The 8950-nt window shown below is 44.5% G+C and overlaps 1 long non-coding RNA gene across 1 annotated transcript; it reads left to right on the plus strand.

Annotated features, from left to right (window-relative positions):
* The first annotated feature begins 356 nt into the window (after nt 1-356).
* On the plus strand, nt 357-2354 carry LOC121914885. The gene is made up of 3 exons (XR_006100598.1): nt 357-411; nt 1992-2067; nt 2222-2354. It is a non-coding gene; the product is annotated as an uncharacterized LOC121914885 (long non-coding RNA).
* Nucleotides 2355-8950: the final 6596 nt, after the last annotated feature.

Here is an 8950-nt window from a genome sequence, read left to right on the forward strand (position 1 = left end):
GCTCTTGTATATATTATAATATATTGTATTTTATCTCTCTCTGTGTGTGTGTACATAAACACACACACATTATTATTATTATTATTATTATTATTATTATTATTATTATTATTATTATTATATACATATATTTGAGATTGTACACCTTTGTCAGGACCCACTTTTTTGGGGCTGTTTGACTTGTAAATGTTAAACGAGGAATTTTAAATGTGGATAGTTTTAATACATATGTGTCTTGTTTGTCCTTTTAAACTGATGTGTGTTTTAAACTGATGTTTTGTATTTGTTGGTGTGTTGTTGTTCCCTGCCTTGATCCATGGGGAGAGCTAGATAACAAGAAGAAGAAGAGGAAGAACAAATGATGATGATGATGATGCACCATGTACATCGATGGCGCTATATAAATAAATGGTAATAATAATAATAATAATAATAATAATAACAACAACAACAACAATGCAGCATGTGCATCAATGGTGCTATATAAATAAAGGGTAATAATAATAATAATAATAATAATAATAATAATAATAATAATACTGCCTAATGCTCAGACACATGTCATCTATGGTGTCACCAGTGCCAACTGCTCTCCTGCTCTTTCCTTCCCTGAGTCCATTTTGCAGAGCCTCCTTTGTGAGCCTTTCCTTCATCAAATGCTTCCATTCGTTCCAGCGAAGGCTGTGTTGTGAAGGCCCTTCCTTGCAGCTTCCCACTTTTCAGAGCGAGGCCTTTTCAATCACGAGACGCGCGCTGGAATCTGGAAATGCGAAAGCCCAGGACAGTCCGCCTTCGTTCGCTGGACCGCCGCAGGCGCTGGAGCTGATGCTCTTCATTTGTCTTGCTTTCATAGCAGCCCTCCATGACCAAGAGGCCTGATGGAAACATGCCTTTCATTAACAATGGAATATCTCACTCAAAGGTTCCTTTTTAAACCTGAGCTGCCCCGAAGTGCTTCCTAGCCCTATCCCACATCGATGGCTCTGGTAAACCAAAAAGCCATGGCCCCGGATCCAGTTGCTAGTCCCAACTAGAAGACTGAGCCACTGGGCTGAATTACTAGTCATCAAATGATTCAGATGAGCCATGAAACCCACTTGGTCCAGTCACACTCTCTCAGCCTCAGGGGAAAGCACAATTCAATGAGAGCTAGCATGGTGCAGTGGTTTGGGTTTGGACTAGGAATTTGGGTGTTGGAGTAGATATCCCAGGATGGGCCCACAACAGTTAAAGTGGTGTCAAACTGCATTATTGCTGCAGTGTAGATGCAGCCAAGGAGACATGAGTGGTCTCTTTTCTCTCTTATTTTCTCTCTCACATGCATTCCTAACTAAAACAATTAGCAAAGAAAGTGAGAGAACAATTGGAGAATACATCCAATGCAATACAATGGACAATTTTTTCATTGCTGTCATTAAAAGAGTTGGATCTGGTAGCACAGAGCTGTTGCAATGCAACCCAAGCATCATCCAAAGTGAGAGACCTTTTGTGCCTATGGGTTTTGTAGCATCACTCCAAAAGTCACAACCCTCAGCCTACGTTATCTTCTTAGCTAGCATTTCACATCTTGGGGTTCCTGGCTGGATTAGCCTAACTCACACCCCATAGACACTTTTGCTAGATGGGTTTTCTATTGAGATCCTGCTCAGACGGATGGATACGTGGGGCTGATGCTCCTTCCACAACTGCAACCAAAGTTGGACTGCCAGCATAACTCTTAAGGATGGTGGCTTGGGATGCGTCCACACTGTCGAAATAATAGCAATAGAAAGTACATTTATATACATTTCTAGACTATAATGCAGTTTGAACCCACTTTAACTCCCATGGCTCCATCCTAAGGAATTGTGTGATTTTAGTTTTGCGAGGCACCAAAACTCTTTGGAAGAGAAGGCTACAGACCTTGCAAAACAAATCATTTCATTATGCATATTAAGAGTGCTGATGTAGAAGAACTATAACTAACTCATCTCATCTCTTGAAATAACCAGAAAAATGTAATCCAGAATTGCATTGACTTCATTTTGGAGATCCAAACCACATTGTTTCATAATGGATGCCAAACAGGTGCGTGTTTGTCTCACTTCCTTTGCCCCTTGGAGAGTCTTATGTGGTGGATTAGTTTTCCAGTTAGTCTTATAGACTAGTCTGTCTCAAGTTCTCAGTGTTTATATTTAATGTAAACCTACAATGACCCAAATTTTATCTCCTTAATGGTTAGGGACCAGCACCGTACCTGAGACTCCATTGGACAGAATTGCTAGAGAAGAGTTCTATGGATGCCATGGATTGCTAAACAGACAAATCAAAGATGACCAGACTGCGCTCCAGATTTTCCCTGCAAAATCCAGAGCAAAAGGTAAGATTTTAAAATTCGGTTTAAGGGAGGGATGGACCAGATTTGGAGTGGAACTGCTCTTCCCATGTGAAGACAGTCTGCCCCTGAACTGGGGCTTTGGGCTTGTGTTTGTGTGGACAGGGCGACATGAAAGTGGGGTGAAACTGGTTTAACTGGCCCATGTAGACAAGCCCATAAACTTTGGGAAAGTTCTGGTGAAGGAGCTGCAGGAGGCGTTCCCTGCTTTGCCCTGCGCTAATCTCCCCCGCCTTTCATAACATTACAAAGAAAACACAACTAAAACGAAACACACCATGACTGCAGGATGTCTGTGAAGTGTTGCAATGGCGTTGGTATTCCCGGCGCTTGTAAATACTCGTGCCACCGAGTTTTCGCCCTGAAATTTGACTGCGGGGCATTGGGTGTGTTCCTATGCCCAGAGGAGGGAAGGCAGAGTCACATCCAAGAGGGCGCAATCCATCTCTCCTTGGGTGCCAAAAGGCAGTCATTAGGAGCATTGTGCGCCGCGGGAGGGGCCCTGCGAACAAAAAGCACAGGCTTGCAGATGGAACCAGTTTTAAACCTCAACGCTGCTAATTGGGATTTGCATTTTTTCCCTTCCCATTCAAAAGAAAATGTTATAAAACTATATCTGGAACCATGTCAGTTATCTGCAGTGGCTGATATTTAGTTGCCCAATTCTCCTTGCCCCCCCAATCCACTTTATTTCTTGAACTGAACATTTTGCAGTTAGGGGGTTACCTCTCTCTGAAATGACTAAAAACTTCCTCCAGTTGAAAATAACTATTATTGATGACAATGAACAAGAAGAAGGTGGTTGTTGTTGTTACAGTGGGCCCTTGGGATCCACTAGGGTTTGGTTCCAGGACTTGTTATGAATACCAAAATCTGTGGCTGCCCAAATCCCATTAAATACAATGACAGCAAAATGGTGCTGCCCTTTATGAAAAGTGGCAAATTCACGGTTTGCTTTTTGGAATTGAGATTTTTTGGGGAATGTTTTCAAGCCGTGGATGCTTGAGTCCATGCATAAAGAATGTGTGGATATGGAGGGCTGACTGTATTATTGACCTGTATTGATAAGATGGAGCTGCGGCAGTTAAAGTGGCGTCAAAGTGCATTAATTCTGCAGTGTGACAGCAGCCTTTGCTGGACTGAATTCCACAAGTGCGCCTCCTGCTTTTTTTGCACATCTCCTTCTGGGGTGCTGTTCCATGAATGCACATGCAGGCAAGCCACTTTCTGGGAAGCTTGGGGTTTTCATCAAAGCTTTCCAAGCTCCACTCTGGGGATCCCTTGAAAACATTCCTTTGAAATGTTCCGGAGGGGTCTGGCGTAAGAAGAAGAGAGACAGACAAGATTCACAGAACGGTGGCTTGCTTCCAGTCACTCGTCTCTCCTGGCAATACACTGGAGCACACGTTTCAAGGCACGTTCGTTCGTTCGCCGTTCCTTGCAAGCTGGAATGGGCCAGAGCTTTTACACCTGGGACTGCTCACCTCCCAAAAACAACCATCATGGAAAGGATGTTCTGGAGTTTGAAAACCGTTGGGGTAGAAGCATAGATACAGAGGCGGCCCCAAAGGACATCTCACCCAGCTCCCTACCAACGCAAGGAAGTAAGGTCTGCATTCCATAGGTTTTCTGACTTATGGCGATCCTAAGACAAATCTGTCATGGGTTTTCTTGGCAGGATTTGTTCAGAGAGGGGGTTGCTTTTGCTTTCCTCTGAGGCTGAGAGAGTGTCACTTATTGCACAAGGTCACACAAGGGTTTCCATGGCTGAGCAAGGATTTGAACCCAGATCTCCAGAGTTGGAGTCCAGTGCTCAAACCACTACACCACACTAGTTCTCCAGACAAAATGTGCCCTTAGTATCCATTGGGGTTTGGTTCCTGGGCCACCTGTGGATATCAAAATCCATGGATACACAAGTCTCATTAAATACAGTGGGGTTATCATTATTATTACAGTGGGCCTTTGGTTTCCACTGGTGTTTGGTTCCAGGACCCAAAGTACCAAAATCTGTGGATGCTCAGGTCCCATTAACTAAAATGGCATATGCTGCCCCTTATTTAAAATGGCAAAATCAAGCTTTGTTTTTTGGAATATATGTATTTTTAAAAATACTTCCAAGCCATGGATGCTTCAATCCGTGGATAAAGAATGTGTGGCTGCAGAGGGTCAACTGTACTACTATATACTTTAAGTCTCCAAGACCCAAGTTTAACCGCATAGTTCACTGATGTTGCACATACGCTTTAGACACATAACCAGAAGGTAATTTGATGTACAATATTTTAAATAATGTTGTGCGTGAAACGAAGTTTGTGTCCACTGAAACATCAGAAAGCAAAACTGTCACTATCACAGCCATGTGTGAAAGCAGTTTTGGATTTTGGAGCCTTTTGGGTTTCGGGATTCTGAATAAGGGAGACTCAACCAAGAGAATTCCTCTTAGTCCTACAATCTGTGGGTCGCATGGCTTTCTGAGTTGTCCTAATGATAATGATATTCTAATCTGAAAATTCAGAAGGAATTCATGAAATGCTTGAATGGCTAACTCCAGGGATGGTCAACGGCGGAAGGGAGTCCACCTTGCACCCACTGACCTCCTTTGGTCTTCTCCACTTCGAAGGATCTTCGGTCTCCTTAGAGAGTAGGTCAGTGGAATGGTGCCAGCTTTCGTCCTCCTTACCTGTGCTTTGCTATCCTTAATGGATCAAGACAAGGAATGCTTTCCTCCCCTTTCATCTGAGCATATGGAAGATGAAGTGATAATGCTCTCTGTAACTCCCTGCCATCTACTTTCCCCTTATGGCCTCCGCATGTCAGGAACGCTTACCTTCTCCTTCCCTCCCTGCCTGGGCTGCCAAGACCATGCTCTGTATGCAGCAAAGCAAGGCTGAACTCCATCTCTCCTCTTACATGACAACCATCCAGCCCCTCTAGGAAACAGAGAGGTGTATCTCTGTATCCCGGCCGCCGCACGCTTGGACCGTTGGGCCATAGCTGGAAGTGGTCCGTCGGCCGCGAGGACGGGGCCACGTTGCCGGAGAAGAAACAGACCGGACTGTTTTATCATTCCTGTTTTCTCTCTCTGGGTCAGAGAGAAGCAATAGCCTCGGTTCAAGACTGTGTTCAAAGGAGAGATGTCAAGACTGACTTTCTTTCCGGGAAAGAAGGGATGGATGAAATATTAACCACAGCCTTGTGTTTTGCCCTTGCCTTTGTTTTTCACCAAAAGCGAGAGAGAGAGAGAGAGAGAGAGAGAGAGAGAGAGAGAGTGAGAGAAATCTCCAATTTGTTTTTTTTATACATTTCCCCCCCTGGTTGGTTTTGTACAGTTCCTCCCCCCCTTCCTTCCTTCCTTCCTTCCTTCCTTCCTTCCTTCCTTCCTTCCTTCTTTTCTTTTCTCCTCCAGCATCCATCTTGGGGGGAAAAAGAAAATTAAGGCACATTTGAATGACACAAAAGATGCTGGTTGTTCTGGATTCATCACAAGACACTCCAAACCATGTACCAACTCAATGATCTGTTTGCCTAAAAGGAGTAGCATACTCTGGCTATTATTAAGGCTAAAGTTTTAGCTTAAGGTTTTTATCTTCCCAGCAAGAAAGCAAGACGTCTTTGTTGTTTGTGTCTTTGGAGCTGAAGGTCTTGGTCCAGCAGGAAGGACCTCCGGATGCCATTCCAACGCCCATGAAATTTTGATGGAGCCTTTATGATTTCTGTCCAACACGACCCCTAGCTCCTTGGGCTGAAACTCTTGCGCTCACCTGTGCATAGTTTTTCCTTGCAGCGCGAAACCTGTTGGGATATTTTCTGCCCAAACCACATTGAAAAAAGGGGAATTCATAAGAATATGAAGTGGGGGCAGGAACATGGAAGAACTGTGGCCTCTGGACATCAAGTCCTCTCACTCCAAAGTTTGGACAAACTTTTCGAGACTGGTTTAGAGTTCTTTTGCATAGGACTCCACAGAAGCCCTGGACACAACAATGGGGCATAAAAGAGTGGGAAGGAAGCCATGTGCGTGTATGCGCGTCTTTGCCTTTTCACTCTCGTTTTATTCTTTTCTTAGCAGCTAGTTATAGGAAACACAAGGCACTCTTATAATTAACAAAGGTCTATCAAGCCATTACAACACTGACTCTGTTGATGGCATGATCGGGAGGTTGGCAGTTTGAGGCCCAGGAACTGCATGATGGGATGTGCTCCTATCACTAGTCCCAGGTTCTGCAAACCTAGCAGTTTGAAAGCACGCAAATGCAAGTAGATAAATAGGTACCACTCTGGTGGAAAGGTAAACAGCATTCGGTGCAACCATGCTGGCCACATTGCTCCGACAAAGCTTGCTCTTCAGCTTAGTAATGGAGATGAGCACCGGCCCCTATGGTCGGACATGACTTGATAACTTTGTTGATGGGGAATACCTTTACCTTTTTATATCCATTGCACTAGTGCAAAGGCCTGGTGCATTTTTAGAGGGAGAGGGCTATTGGGTCAGGACTATCCAAGCCCAAAGCTGAGACCTAGGGATGACAAGTGCGCTCATGGGACTCTCCACTCAGCTAGTGCCAAATTGCACTGACACCCCAAACTGGAAAATCCACACACATAGTTTGCGTGTATGAGAAGCTTTGGTAGGCCCTCCTTCCATCCTGACTGCCACTGCTGTGGCCTCTTGGGAAGAGGAAAGCAGCCAGGCACAGCTCCATTGTGACATGGCCCCAGAGGGAGAGAAGAACTGGTCAGCCCCATTGTACCATTGGCTCCACAACTCCATTGGGTCTTGGTCCTGCAAACTGGTATATGAGGCCATTCCTCCATTCCAGTTGTGGTCGATCCCAGCGGCTGGCAAGAGGCCCTCCTTCCATCCCAATTGCCCTTGTGGAACCTCTCCCACTCAGATCCCCCTTTTCCTTGTGTGCCTTGTCTTTGTACATTGTAAGCCTATGGGCAGGGAACTGTCGAATTAACAATTTGTAAGCCACTTTGGGGGCCTTTTTGAACGAAGGGCAGGGCATAAATGCTCTGAATAAGTGAAAATAAATCATCAGTCCATGTATCTATGAACCTTCCACTTGCGTTCTGACAGTTTTTAAAACTGTGATTGCTTTGTTCTGGAAAACTGCAAAAGTAGAAATTGGTGCGTAGAGTAAGAGAGCCTGCAATATTTGCATTTCAGACAGTTTTTGATTGTAACTTGAATGGATTCATTATGTGTCTTGCTTTTAAAAAATCTGTTTAGAGTTTATTTTAGAAAGAGCAGCTGGGTATAAATACTTAAACAAGCAAATGTAGAGAACGAAGTAGATTAATTTCAAGGAGAGGGAAGCGTGGATGAGCAATCCTCATGCTAAGATATTTGGAGCTTTGACTACTACAACGAGTAACTTCTAAAGACTTGTTATAAAAGACTTTCTTGAACCACATTTGAAGGGTTGCCTGTTACCCTGAATGCAGCCTCCCAGGGCTCCTGTGCTGCAAAATCCGAGCCCCACGAAAGGTCATATGTCGCAGGGCCATCGCAAGGCATTCTGGCACCTGAGGCCAAATAGCAAATGGCACCTCTCTTTCCTCCAGTGAAGGTGCTTCGGTTACAGAAGGCCGGCCAAATTATTTTGATACCTGGAGCGGAAAAATCCCACAAGGGTCTCTACCTGGGAGTAAAAGTACAAGAGTAAGAAGATTAATTGACTCAGGGTTTGCTGAAGGTTTGCTGCCCTCTCCAGTGGTAGGGAGGTTCATTGAGATCCATGCCTATGGGCCGATGTGCCTCAGATTGGGCCAGACTCATGCTCCAATCGGTTCTTCAGGGCTAAATGTCACGTGTGAGATGCATTGAATAATTCCCAACAATTCATTTGTTATGTCTGGTCTCCTTAACATGATGTTCCTGTGCATGGTTCCCCATGGCATGACGTTGAGAAGCAGGCACATCTCCAGAGATAGGTGACCAAGTCCTATGAGGAGCAGTTTAGGGAGCTGGGGATGTTTAGCCTGGAGAAGAGAAGGTTAAGAGGTGATATGATAGCCCTGTTTAAGTATTTGAAGGGGTGTCATATTGAGGAGGGAGCAAGATTGTTTTCTGCTGCTCCAGAGAACAGGACCCAATGGAGCAATGGATGCAAGCTCCAGGAAAAAGGATTCCAGCTCAACATTAGGAAGACCTTCCTGATGGTAAGAGCTGTTTTACAGTGGAAGATGCTTCTGCCTCAGACAGTGGTGGAGTCTCCTTCTTTGGAGGCTTTTAAAGAGAGGCTGGATGGCCATCTGTCATAGGGAATCCTTGGACTGGGTCTTCCTGCATGGCAGAAGAAGAGGGTTGGATTGGATGGTCCTTGGGGGTCTCTTCCAATTTTCTGATTCTATGATGAGACTATAAACAGGGATATTGGTAGATCGGTTGCACCATGCTGCTATTCAGCCAGGGTGACCTGACATCATCCTTTTTTCTGGGCATGTTCTACATTTCAACCTTCTGTCTAGAGGGAATTCCAAATTGCCTTCCATTCTGAGCATGACCAAGAAGCATGAATTTATATTTCTATATTAGCTCTATATTATATTTCTATATTAGCTCTT

Source organism: Sceloporus undulatus, chromosome 8, assembly GCF_019175285.1.
Source record: "Sceloporus undulatus isolate JIND9_A2432 ecotype Alabama chromosome 8, SceUnd_v1.1, whole genome shotgun sequence".
Classification (NCBI taxonomy): domain Eukaryota; kingdom Metazoa; phylum Chordata; class Lepidosauria; order Squamata; family Phrynosomatidae; genus Sceloporus; species Sceloporus undulatus.